This window comes from Pecten maximus, chromosome 14 (genome assembly GCF_902652985.1).
Source record: "Pecten maximus chromosome 14, xPecMax1.1, whole genome shotgun sequence".
Classification (NCBI taxonomy): Eukaryota; Metazoa; Mollusca; class Bivalvia; order Pectinida; family Pectinidae; genus Pecten; species Pecten maximus.
In genome coordinates, this window is record NC_047028.1 from 29648062 (window position 1) to 29662343 (window position 14282).

The following is a 14282-nucleotide window of genomic DNA, read 5'->3' on the forward strand; positions in this document are numbered from 1 at the left end:
ATTTTTAAAAAAAATTGATAAAATATTGGTCCACTCATAAAAAAGTATTAGACATGTGAATGGGTAGTAAGACTACCAAACATTTACCAGACATTAAGAAATGTTATCTAATACATGTATATTGGCCGTATTACAACATTACAGATTATTTTGAGCTTACTTAGACATTAAGTAACCTGGCATTATCATGTGGTATCTAACTATCTAACGTGATTAATGTAGTTATTCCCATTGGTATGTTTAGATTACCATATCACGTGGAATATTGTATCCATAGGTATTTAATAACTTAAAATTATACCTAGAGAGCTGTTGACCAACGGGCCCTTACTGGACAGTCTGGGCTCGCGCAGGACAGGTCAGCACATGTACAGTTTGCTGGTACTTATGGGATAATAAAGTACAAATAACAACACGAAAAACATAACATTAATATACAAACACGAATATACCGTAGCCTCCCCAAAACACTCACACATACACAACACAAATACATCTCTCAAACGCCAGAGATTAACAATATAAAACCGAACCTTCTCTATCTATTCCATTTGTATGTTATATGTGTATACAATAGTATAATGAGAACTATGAAAACAGAAATTAAACTGATAGTTAGCGCGGCCGTCATCATCATCATCTTCATCATCATCACCATCATCATCATCATCGTCATCTCATCATGCTGTATGTTACATCACCCCTTATAATTTCAACCAATATGTTATAAATGCCAATAATACATTACAAACATTTACATAAATTATATATATGTGTAATCTCTACGTCACTTTTGCCTTATAAGCCTCAACTATATATCTCGTTTACGAGGATAACTAATATCATCAACACCTAGTTACTGGTAGACAGCTCATTCCAAGGAAAACAACCAGATTCTATGATATAACTAAACATTGTACGTAATGTTGGAAGGCCATTTTGGCCAGAAAAGATCAAATCATAATGTATCTGTAACATAATGTTTCAGTGAAATGACTGGCCGAGTGGTTAAGGTGTCCCGACACTTTATCACTAGCCCTCCACCACTGGGTTGCGAGTTCGAAACCTACGTTGGGTAGTTGCCAGGTACAAACTGTAGGCCGGTGGTTTTTCTCAGGGTACTCCGGCTCTCCTCCACCTCCAAAACCTGGCACGTCCTAAATGACCCTGGTTTTTAATAAGACGTTAAACAAAACAAACCAAAACTGTAGACTGCATTGCGATTTTTCCTTTCAAGAAAAAAACTTAAATGACATTGATACTATTGCTAAAATTAAGAAAAAAAACCCAAAACAAAACAAGTTAAAGCACAAAAAAACTCACAAACACCCTCTCACACGCACACACACCCTCATACACAATCAGACATTCATCTTTTTCTTTCTTTTTAGTGCTGTCATATGGACTCAAGGTATTCTGACGAAATCCTACAAACAGGTACAAACAGTCTTATCTATTGAACACGGGACAGGTCATCGCCTGTCTATCCCGTACAACAGCATGATAACTCTCACGTTCCTACAAAGTGACGCCAAGGTCACTGAATTAATGTTGTTTAGTACTGTGTATAAAAACTATAGCGAGTCATAGCTGCACATAAACTATAATACATAATGCTATTATTTTCTTATCGAGTACTTTAACACCGCTATCATTTGTAAATATCGCGTTAAAATAACAAAGGTTTAGTGTTAAATCTCGCAAACAGACTTATCTGCAACCGTCCTATATATTACTCACGATAACATTTCGTATGGGGGCAAAAACTGGGAAACTGCTGATTATGGTTATATTGACTTGACATGATTTTGTAATTTTGGGCTCAGAAGGCAAATGCGAAAATAATATGACTCTATATATCAATATAGCCTGAATTGAAATAGATGACGATTGATAGCAGTTATATAGCGTAGTATCTAATTTGCAAATTTAAATTGTTCGAGTGAGTTTTGCATTACATAATAGTTGTCATAGATTATATAAGAGGTCTGAGTGAGAAAGTTGCTGTCATATCAACAGTCGAGTAGTTTAATCAACTAAACGTAATCCAAACTGATATTTACAATAGATACAATCTAAAAATTGTTAAATCTTTATATTAATATCTTTGATAAATGTGCGCTTTATGAAAAAAACGGCATTTTCAATCAAATTAATATCTGTGTTTCATTTGTAACCAATCTGCCAAACAGTATAAAGCCTTATCATGACCAAGATCAAAATAACGCCAAATGGCGTCATAATAATAAAGTTCTCATTAGAATCCTCAGCGAGTTTGATTCCTCCGCATTGTAGTGTAAAACGCTTTTATGACGTTGATCAAAATGATCAGACATACATGTCTGCGATAAAAAAGGCAGGCCAGATTAACATTGAGGTAATGAGGCTAAAAATGTAAATATTCAATAATGCTCGTATATGTAGAGGATCTTGCTTGAGAGACTTTGTCATGTGAATTTTTTTAAAAACTCGTTTAAATTCAATATTGCATCAGCAAGAGTGTAAGATTCTGTTTATGTAATGGACAAATCTGAAAATCTCTCCACCCACAGAGTTAATCTCACGACATCATCTATAAATGTTGATGGCATAAATATCTAAAGATGTCAATAGTTTTATTACACATTTGTCTTACGATTTTTATGAAAAAGACATTTTAACGTAGAAAAGGCAAGTTATGCTTTTGCTCTGGAGGTAGAGCGTAAGAATTGTACATGTACCTACTGCCCCCATTGCATGATAAGCTTTTCTCTTCTTTGTAAATTCTAAATAATTATCTCCCTTGACACTGCCTCACTTTTGGACTTAAGTTGAGCGTTAACTCCTCTGAGGACGACTTCCGGTTAACGTTATCTCCCTTGGTCGAAACATACCAGAGTCGATACAAATGGTAGTTTCTACTCCTGATTTATGTTCACAATCTTGTGAGTGGGACGACTGGTTTGCCCGATGTCAGCATAAAGTGGCTGGGTGGGGTGTCCTGCTTGATGTATGTGGCGGTATGCTTCAGGGAGGTAGCACTTTAAAGTTGACATCAGCTTTGCACTTTCGGTAGGGGGACAAAAACAAATAGACGCAAACCTTCCCAAACACACGCATACACTTCACGAACGCTAAATGACCATCGCTGATTGGACGTGAAACCATATTCAGCAAAACCAGCTATCTCTTTTTCCCCTTTTTTTTAAATGTTTCATTTGACCTTAACTCACTATAGCCTTTGTGTGTGTCTGCCCAGCGAGATAGATTACAGGTTCAGTCAAAACCATTGTCTATAAAATACGATATTTATACTCTACATAACTACTCTATCAGCTTGACGTCCAGATTAAATAAGTTAATGGTAAGGATAGTTTCACCATTTGTCCGTGTAATGTTACCAGGGGTGGTGTCATGTTAGCTATAAAACCCAGTGTGACAGTACTATAAAATATACACGGACCACCTCTTTAACTTAGACGTTTTCAGAATTAACATTTCCGAAATTGTCAGTTTTATATATTAACTGGTGGCATTTCACTTCATGTCATATTCTTACACCCCAATTGGCATTATGAAATGAATATACGCTGACAACAAAACAGGTCAATTCATTCTGAGAAAAGTTTTTCGTTTGTGGTAGAAACAATTCACATGAACTAGTGGTACTGTATACGTGGTATTTGTTTCAATTTCGTGCGTGCGACATGCATGCGTGTGGTGAGACATACCAGAGTCGATACAAATGATAGTTTCTACTCCTGCTTTATGTTCACCATCTTGTGAATGGAACGACTGGTTCGTTCGTTTTCAGAATATAGTGACTGGGTGGGGTGTCCTGCTTGGTGTCTGTGGCAGTATGCGTCAGTGAGATGGCATTATAAAGTTGATATCAGCTTCACGCTTTCGTAAGGAGACAAACAAAAATAGACAGCAACCTTCCAAAACACACACATACACTTCACGAACGCTAAATGGCCATCGCTGATAGGACGTTAAACAATGTTCAGTAAAACCAGCTATCTCCCTGCTTGTTTTTAAAAAAAGCTAAATTCAAATGTTAATACCTTTTTAGACCTTTTGACCTTAAGTCACTTTAGCCTTTTTGTGTGTCTGCCTAATGAGGTAGATTACAGCTTCAGTCAAAACCATTGTCTATAAAATGTGATATTTATACTCTACAAAATTACTACTTTCAGCTTGACGTCCACATTAAATAAGTTGATGGTAAGGATAGGTTCACCATTTGTCCGTGTAATGCTACCAGGGGTGGTGTTATTTTAGCTATAAAACCCAGTGTGACAGTGCTATAAAATATACCGGACCACCTCTTTAACTCTGACGTTTTCATATTTAAATTGTCAGTGTTAAATATTAACTGGAGGCATTTCACTTCATGTCATATTCTTACACCCCAATTGGCATTATGAAATTAATATACACTGACAACAAAACAAAAACGTTAGGGTTTTTTTCCAAAGTTTCTCAAACACTCACTAAAACTAGTGTTTTTGTAACTTTGGAATAACAACTAACACTCGTTGTGTAACCTCTGTTTAACAATTCGTTTTAACTTGATTACATTCCAAAGATTCATGTTACTTCCTCAATCTTAGCTTTACTTGTGTGTTTGCCCCTGTAAGGAATGAGTGTGCTCGGTCACCAGACCGTAACAAACCACGTGAGAGAAACCGGTCGTCAGTGAAATGACACTAAAATGTCTTTCTTTTAGAAGTGGCTATTGTATTGCCTATATGCTGTCGATAAGACGAAATACAACTGCGAAGGCGACCACCAGTGTATCCGACTCGTGATAAAGGGGTGATAACTCCTATGTATGCCTGTTCCGTAGAGTTATCTTACAACTAACCTCTTTGATAAGCGTGATGATTTCAATTTTCCAACAGCTAATTTACCATTTCTAGATAGTAACATCCATGTTTCCTTTACCTTCAGTGTTAACATTCACCAGTTGATTTGGTAATCAAAGAGTTGTTCCCATTATCACGATTTCCATGATATATGTTGGCTACCAAGGAAAAATAACACAAGGTTTTGAGAGACACAGGTCGATGAAGACCATTGGAAGGTTTAATGGTCGACATAAACATCTTCTATGGAGATATTCGATTTCCAAATGAAGTCAGACGTGTTGAATGCTTGTTGATCTGACTAGTGGTTCCGTTGTAACCCCCTTAATTCCCAATTTAGATATTTACTAGGTTTCGTGAGATAATGTAAAATAGGATATTTTTAATGAAATATCGTATACTCTACGATATATAACGAATTTGAAAAATGTTGACGAATTAAGTCATTATTTATATATAAAAAAAAAAAAACAAACAAACAAAAAAACACAAAACAAAAAACAGATAAACGTTGTTTATTGATTACAATCAGATCAGATTTGAATTTCAAATGATTGAATTATTATCCAAAATCGTTATCTAAGGTGACAAGTTCGACTTCTTCGGCGTGGAATAGAATATCAAAATTCCTACAGAAATTACAGCCCTGTACAATTATTCTTGAACCATACACAGGCAAAAGTGCCACACATGTGCCACATGCGTAGCATTTTTCATGCGATTTTCACACGATTTTCATGCGTATATCATATGATTTTCCACACGCATGATTTTCGCATGAAAAGTTCATGTCATCCACATGCGATTATCATGCGATTTACATGTCTACTTGACACGCATGAGAATCGCATGTTTTGTTGCTACATGCGAGATACATGTGAAATTTACATGCGTGTATCACATTAAAGATTTTAAGCATCAGAATCATGCGTAAACAAATATTTTGTTGTTTTTCATTCATTTTTATTTTCTATTTTCATTTATTTTCATTCTTTCAGCACTTACAGTCTATTCTAATGCTTATGTGGGTTTTTTTATCACTTTTCATATAAATGAGGACTGATTTTCAAGTGAGATCTTTTAATTGTTTTAAATTTCACATTAACCAGAAAAAAATGAACAATATATACTATTTGAACAAATTCTTTTAAACTTGAAAACAAATTTCAAGACTTATACATAACTTCACTCAAATGGTATAGATTAAGAAACATGAATACATATATACAGTACTGTACATATGTATTTCTTTTTCTAAATAAATTCAAATAATCAAGATTACCAGGTCAATATAGTAGAACATTTCTGGTATACACCAATGTAAATTTGACTAAGTTAGACTAAAGAAGCCATGAATGCATAATGATACCATTTTTTTAATTAACAGTAGCTATATAATTGCTCTTGTTGCTCATGCTTATTTCTATTGTTTGTCACAAATGTCCTCATGTTACACATGTGTCTGAGTGTATCTATAAAAATCTTGAAATCTTGTTAAATGAAGGTGTTTACATCTTTTATTATAAATTGACAATCGACACTTAATGATCATAAAGACATTGACAAAATATGCACATAAATCAGTTAACATATACTTTGATATAGGCCTAAAATTATGCAAAGTACATTTAAATATCATCGGCTGTTTCATTTGATAAATATTACGGCAGTAACCATGATCCATAGCCAGGCTGCACATATATTGAGACAAATATCGCGAAAACCACTAGAAACGGATACCTGCATCACGTCCACGCAATGTATCTGGTGCAGGGCCAGAGCGCACCACTAGATATGAAAACAATTTGGTGTCGCTAAGAATTTGGTGCAAATACAATAAAATCGGGTGTGACATAACACCTAGCTTACATATATAGATAAATGAGATATTTATTTACCTCAGAACACATATTTAGTCCCATCTAGGTGTTTTAATTTGTCCGCATAGACCCTCGCTTACGCTAGTGAAAATTTCATACTTGACTCGACGCCATATTGCTACCGGCGGGGCGGCCTAATTACCCTAATCAGTACCCGATGGAGCGAAAAGAAAAAAATACAATGTCAACATTTATTTTCATATATTTTACCGCTTATAATTAATAGATAGTAATTTTTTGAATTGAATAACAGGTTTTGGGAAATAATATGCTCAGTTTCATTAATTTAAACTAAGTAAGAAGAAACACAATAAATGATATGTGGTCTTTTCGATCCATTGCGTTTGGATTCGGGTGGTTAGTCGTACTGTCACTTACAAAGCGGAAAACCAAATTGGACAGAATCAGAATTACAATCGCTAGCGCAGTCCGTGGCGGAGAACATATCTGTGATTCACGGCGAATCCTTTTCCCTTCACGTAACCAACGAGGCGGACAAAGATAACAGATAGGTAAGTGAAATTCGTTTGTGTGTTGTTTTTTTCAGTAGGGTCTTCTCCGGATGTTACGTCGCCAGTGACGTCACCAAGTTTGTTGCTGCGCCTGTCTCATTGAAGTTCTGTGTTGTATTTTACTGTCACTGCCAGTATTTCTTACAATATCTGAATATCAGAGACGATATTCCAAGATATGGATGTTTTGTCATGATTGTATGTTGCTTTGCACAAGCACGCGTGCAAAAAATAATCAACCCAGCGTTCAGAATGTCAAGCACAGGGACACGTTACAATAATAATGTATGCATAAAATATATGGGGGGTCGATATAAACATAACAGTGTGTTATGTTTATATCGACCCCCCATATATTTTATGCATACATTATTATTGTAACGTGTCCCTGTGTGTCAAGCAAAGTCCCGTAGCCTCGAGCTCATCGGCAGTACCAGTACCGCTGACTGTAACTTGTAAGTAAACTTGTTTGTTGACATTGATGTAAACAGGCGGCGCTAAATATGCACGAAGAACAGATCCCGTTTATTTTATATTTACTGTAGTAATACTTTTTTCTCCAAATTTAATTAATTTTAGATTTCGATAGGCCTAGCCGGTTTAGTTTTTTTTGTGGCTAGCTTTCTCAGTGATTGTTTACGTCTAAAAATATCAACGGGAATCGCCAGATTGAGGTCACAAATGTACAGAAAACCGCACGTGTGCTCACGGACATTTTCTCGTGAACGAGCAGAATATTGAAATACATTTTGATTTATAACCGCTCGCATAGATATACATATGTATACTACTCATAAAACATGTAACTTATCTTAAAGTATACAGTATAGGCCTATCATCTTATTATTTTGTTAATGTAATTTTTTGTTTTCATGTTATTCCTGCCTCATTAAATCAAGGTCATACATGGATACATGGAGTTCTTATGCCAGTTATATAAGAAATAATCCCCCCCCCCCCCCCCCCCCCCCCCCCCCCCCCTACACACCCACACTTCCAGGTCACAAGGGTGTGACTTACACTGACCCCAATAATGACCCCTCCTTCAAAGTTTACCTTATAAGGTGTGAAGATCTGGACAGGTGTACATGGTCATATAAACTAGATAAAGATCCCCTTAATTGTTAGATGGAAACTGGTCATCACACCTTACCTTTACCAAGCTCATAAAGTAAACCGGTACAGACTTAAGCTTATGACTAGCTATCTTACACTTTTGAAATGATATGATTGTCCCAGGTATCCCAGCTGGGTTGCCATAGAATAAGAACTCCGAAGATGTGAAATTTATGCGACTCATAGTCATGCTCATTTCCATCAATTTAACTCTACCTAATAACTAATATATAAAGCGTCCTTTATGCATGCAGACTTTGAACCTGGCATTTTTAACTTAATATAAATAATCTATATTTCAATTTCATGCATTTCTCCAAATAGGGAAATAAATATTTATGATATAGTAGTATAAAAGCTTGTTACAACACTCAAAAATGTACAGTAAATGGTCAAAATAATATTCTTCAAACACATTTTTATATTTGGAGTAGAAAAATTTTAGTCAACTTCACATTTAAAACCACTAATTGATACTCAAATATACATTTATGAGTTAACTATACTTAATGATATCATGATTACTATTACTTTATATCTCTGATACTGTAATGGAAGTATATGTAAAGAGTATAATTAGAAGTCAAGTCAATATGTACATGTATATCACTGTAGCAGGCCGGGTTTTAATTGTAAATACTGTACATAGTTGTATGGTCGCCTTCTACTATAGCTTCCAGCTAGGGGGAATTTCCCTTTAGCTCAGTGGACCAGTAAGCCGGGGTCGCTGGTTCGATCCCAGCTGGCTGCACACTGCTACTCCTTGAACTTTTACATCCATAGATTAATATAATTTTCATGTATGAGTTAAGCAAATTCTTATCAAGCTTTCATGTACACTAACTGCAGTTGGCCTTATGTCATTTTTTAAAAGTTTAAACATTTGAATTTATGATTTTAAAATTGGCTTGAACAACCATCCTACATTCATGAGAGTGACACGTCATAATCTGTTACATAAAATGTAAGAGTGACACGTCATACTATGATATATATTGAATGAGTGGGAAAGGAAAACGATGTAGTTCCAACAGGTCCGTTTTACAGGTAAATTGTACATAGTTTGCTGCCCAGAGGCAAATTGTACCTCAGACTGTAGATTTATAGGCCTATTTAATTTTCCTGGACGTGAACAATGTGTACTAATAACGGGTATACGGCTATAGGTTGGTTTTTGGAAGTGGTGAATTTACATTCTTTATACCTTTGGGAATTTCACTGAAGTTTTTTTTTACTTTAACATCTTTTTTTGGAATAAATTTTAAAGCATTGTCTTTATATTTTTGAATCAAACAAGAGAACTGCATCATTTCTTAATTTGTTTGCATAATTTTTTTCTGAACTTATATCATTCAATTACATGTATTTGTAGAACTATTGAAATGACATGTACACTGCAAGCTGGAAAGTTCCTCATGCATCAGGTCCTGTCACTACAATACATGATATCAGGGATATGTCCCTGGTCATAATGATTGTTTAAATAAGAAAATTTCAAGATTTGAAATTGATTTCGAAATGAAATATTGAATAACTTCAGCCTGTGTTGTGTGATGGGAATAATTTTGAAAGATCAAATTTAACTATTCAAATGATTTGCTTCATGAATCTCACATTATCAACATTTTTTTTTTTTTTTCAAATTAGACTTTTATTCAAATTTTTAATGAAACATGATTACATCATATGCAAATGCTAACAATTTGAAATTATTTGTTTTGAAGTCTCTGACGTGACCTTGATTGAGACTATATCTTTGGACAGAGTCAAATTATATCTTTTGCCATGTACAAAGAAATCAATGTGGAGAAAGCTAAGTTGATAGTAAAATATTTTCAATTAAGTCATATTCAGTTATTTTGGGTGAGGAACCATGTACATTTTTGTACACTTTTGAATTCAAGTTGATTTCATCTATTTACAAAGGTATTACAGAAAATTATTTGACAAATTCGAACAATGACCAGGAATAAATTATCACAATTCTTTGAAATGTCATCTGCACACAGGTAAAATATAGTTGGCTTAGTTGCACAGGGACTAATGTAAAAAGTTCACAATGTATGTGGCCATCACTGCAATGGACAAATATTTACATCAGAAAGGGCATTCAATTCCAGGCCTCAGAGCGCAGTTTATTTCCCTCTTGAGAAAAACTAAATTGAAATATTTTAAAAGTTTTCACAAAATATGGTTTTCATTTCATATTGCAGAACTATTCTCTCAATTTCAAGTGACCTGGTATTCTTATCGCCTTTTGCCCGTTGTTGTCCGTCATGCGTCCGTAAACAATTTACATTTTTGACTTCTTCTCCAAAACCCCTGAACCAAATTCAATGAAATCTGGCTGAAGGTCAACGAAATTGTGAATTATATGGTCCCCACCCCCCAGGGGCCTGAGGTATGGGGCTAAAAAGGGTCAAAATGACTGCAACTTCAAAAATATTCTTCTCTATATAGTTATATACTCTCAGATATGTTGGAATCAAATACTCTTCATAGATGGAAGGGTCTTATGGTGCTTTACCAAAATTATGAATTTCATGACCCAGGGGTCTCACATTTTGCCCCTCGGGAGGGGGTAAATTTTACATTAGTTTATATAGGGAAATAACATTTTTGACTATAATTTGTTTGATTTCTATTGGAATTCATTCTAACTTGGTTAACATTATTAGCTTGTGATGGCAGTTTGATGGTATACACATGTTGGCCCTGACTGACCCCCAGGGGCAGATAAGCGGGGCTAAAAAGGGTCAAATTGACAAAAAATTTCAAACATCCTCTTCTCAAGACCCAAATAACTAAATAAGGTAGAATCAAATACTCTTCATAGTTGGAAGGGGCTTATGGTGCTTAATTAAAATTATGAATTTCATGACACTGGTCACACATCTACCCCTTGGGAGGGGGTAAATTTTATTATAGTTTATATAGGGAAATCACATTTTTGACTATGATTTGTTTGATTTCTATTGGAATTCATTCTTATTTCGTTAACATTATCAGCTTGGGATAGCAGTTGATGGTATGCACATATTGGTACTGACTGACCCCTTGGGGCTGATGGATGGGGCCAAGAATGGTCAATTAAATTAACTGAAATATTTCAAATCTCAGGTGACCGTTAAGGCCCATGGGCCTCTTGTTCACTTATTTGATACAACTGCAATTGTTAGATATTTTATTAAAACTGGTATACACCACAGGGGCTTGGCACGATTTTCCAAATGATAGTCCATATATATATTATATATATGGACTATCATTTGGAAAATCGTGCCAAGCCCCTGTGGTATACACGTACTGCTACCATATAAGAGGTTAAAAACATTTATTTATTCATACAGTTTGCAAACAAATTGATATCAATGATTAAATGAAGCTGAATTTATGTTTTTATTTTCTGAAAACTATTTTGTTTTCTTTGTTTTAGATATCTTCAACATCCAGCTCCTAGAGGGACACCAGCTGTAAGAACTCCTGTCAGCTTCAAGTCTAGGTAATCACACATGTCTTGTAACTTCATAATAATCTTTGAAAAATACTTATTTATTTGGACACTTAACCAACTGCTGTTTGTTTAATCACTGTTACCTTCATGTCAAGCTCATAAAGAAATGTGATAATTTTTATAAATTTTCTATAATAAATATGAAACATCAATGTGTAAGCACTGACTTTGACTTTTCCAACGTCCAGGTCAGTTTGGTTTCTTTTTACGCCCTGTTGAAAGCCAATATCATTTAAGGATGTACCGGGTTTGGAGGAGAAGGAACGCTGGAAAACCCAGTGTTTAATCCGAGGGATCCACTGATCTCTGGTCAGTGCCAAGTAGCTACCCCACTTGGGTTTCAAACTCACAACAGAGAAGCCTGAGGGGCAGGTCAAAAAGGGTCAAATTGACTGAAATTTTGAAAATCTTTTTCTCCACTCCCAGATAAGCTGAAATCAAATACTCTTTGTATCAAAGACGTAGATGGAAAGGTCTTGAGGTCCTTTACCAAAATTGTAAATTTCATAACCCTGGGGTCAAGCGTCTTCATTGAGAAGGGGTAAAATTTACTTTATTTTATATAGGGAAGGCATTTAACCTCTGCTCATAAAGCTGTATATGACACTGTCATTGCAATGATTCAGTGATTAATTCTCTAAAATAATTATACCCCCGCAACGAAGTTAGGGGGGGGGGGGGGGTATACTGGAATCAGGTTGTCCGTCCGTCTGTAGACGCATTTTGTCCGGGCAACTCCTCCTAAACTGATGGGCCGATTTCAATGAAACTTCACACAAATATAGAGGAACATGTGTAGATGTGCATGCCACTTTATTTTTCTCAAGATTATGGTTGCTATGGCAACTGGTCACTATAAACAGGTTTTCTGATAAGAACCATAACTTTAAGTTTGTCCAGACAACTCCTCCTAAACCAAAGTGCCGATTTCAATGAAACTTTTCACAAATATAGAGGAACATGTGTAGATGTGCATGCCACTTTTGTTTCTTTTTTTTTCTGTTTTTTTTAAATGTGGTTGCTATGGCAACTGGTCACTATATTACTGGGTTATCTTATTAAGCCTTCCATTTCGACCATTGCAGATTGCGGGGGTATAAGTCAGCCATCTTGGCGACAGTTCTAGTTAATTTTGAAAAGTAATGTAGTCATATTATTGAGATTTTGATTATCATCTCATAATTAAATATAGTTCATCATGTGTGAATGTACCATGAAAAACCAATTTTGATTACTTTTTTCTTTTAATTTTGTTTACAGAAACTTCAACAAAGGTGGACATCTGGAGAAGCTGAAAGACAGATCTGCAACATAGTGAAACTGTTTTCTGCTTTCGGCAAATGGACAGTCAGTCAGTCACAGCAGGCAAGGCTCGGCAGTTTTGAAACCCATGTCAACAGTGTTAAGCTTCAAGGAAAAAGATTCAAGGAACTGTATATCATATGATTCTGCATAAATATCTCCAAGCAGCAAAAGTGATTTCTGGAACTAGAAGTAATGATGTTGGAGAGGCAAACAATATGAATAAGACAACAGTATCTCCGTCTTGTTGAAAAAGTGATGTTTTCCTCTATACAAGTTATACCAGTAATGCAAAGGCCAAGGACATGGATAGTGGTTTTTAATATTTATATATATGTGTATTGATCTTTCTTACCATAAGATAAACTGACATTCTAAACTATAGTGCAACTTGGTTTTGTATGGATTTACTTTACATGAGCAAGTATTAAATGAATTATATTTTTGATTCTAAATGACAAATTTTCATCTTGTTATTATTGATTAGACTTTAAGATAAAATGCCCATTGGGCATCTGACATTGTTCTGTTTGGTTTGCTTTATTTTGTTTACAGCCATTAAAGGGATGTCAGGTGTTGAATGTATAGAGGAAAGCCTGAGTACCTGAGATAAACCAAAGATCTATGATCAGTACCTGGCAATTGTCCAATGTGGTTTTCAAACTCACAATCCAGAAGTGAAGGTTATAATGGAACAATGTTGGGACACATTAACCACTCGGCCACTGCGGACCCTGACATGACACATTCTGAGTTGTAATAGATTTGGTTTGGTTTGGTTTATTTTGTTTAACGTCCTATTAACAGCTAAGGTCATTTAAGGACGGCCTCCCGTGCGTGCGAAATGTATGCGTGTAATGAGTGCATATGTGTGTTTTGGGAGGCTGCGGTATGTTCGTGTTAAGTCTCCTTGTGATAGGCCGGATCTTTTGCCGATTTAGAGTGCTACCTCACTGAAGCATACTGCCGAAGACACCAAGCAGCACACCCCACCCGGTCACATTATACTGACAACGGGCGAACCAGTCGTCCCACTCCTCATTTGCTGAGCGCTAAGCAGGAGCAGCAACTACCATTTTTAAAGACTCTGGTATGTCTCGGCCAGGGG

The 14282-nt window shown here is 35.6% G+C and overlaps 1 long non-coding RNA gene across 2 annotated transcripts; it reads left to right on the plus strand.

Annotated features, from left to right (window-relative positions):
• Positions 1-7115: 7115 nt before the first annotated feature.
• Positions 7116-13636, plus strand: LOC117342703. Of its 2 annotated transcripts, none has more exons than XR_004535881.1 (3): positions 7116-7242; positions 11795-11860; positions 13133-13636. It is a non-coding gene; the product is annotated as an uncharacterized LOC117342703 (long non-coding RNA). The 2 variants fall into 2 exon arrangements; XR_004535880.1 differs by lacking the exon at positions 7116-7242 and adding an exon at positions 7636-7697.
• Positions 13637-14282: the final 646 nt, after the last annotated feature.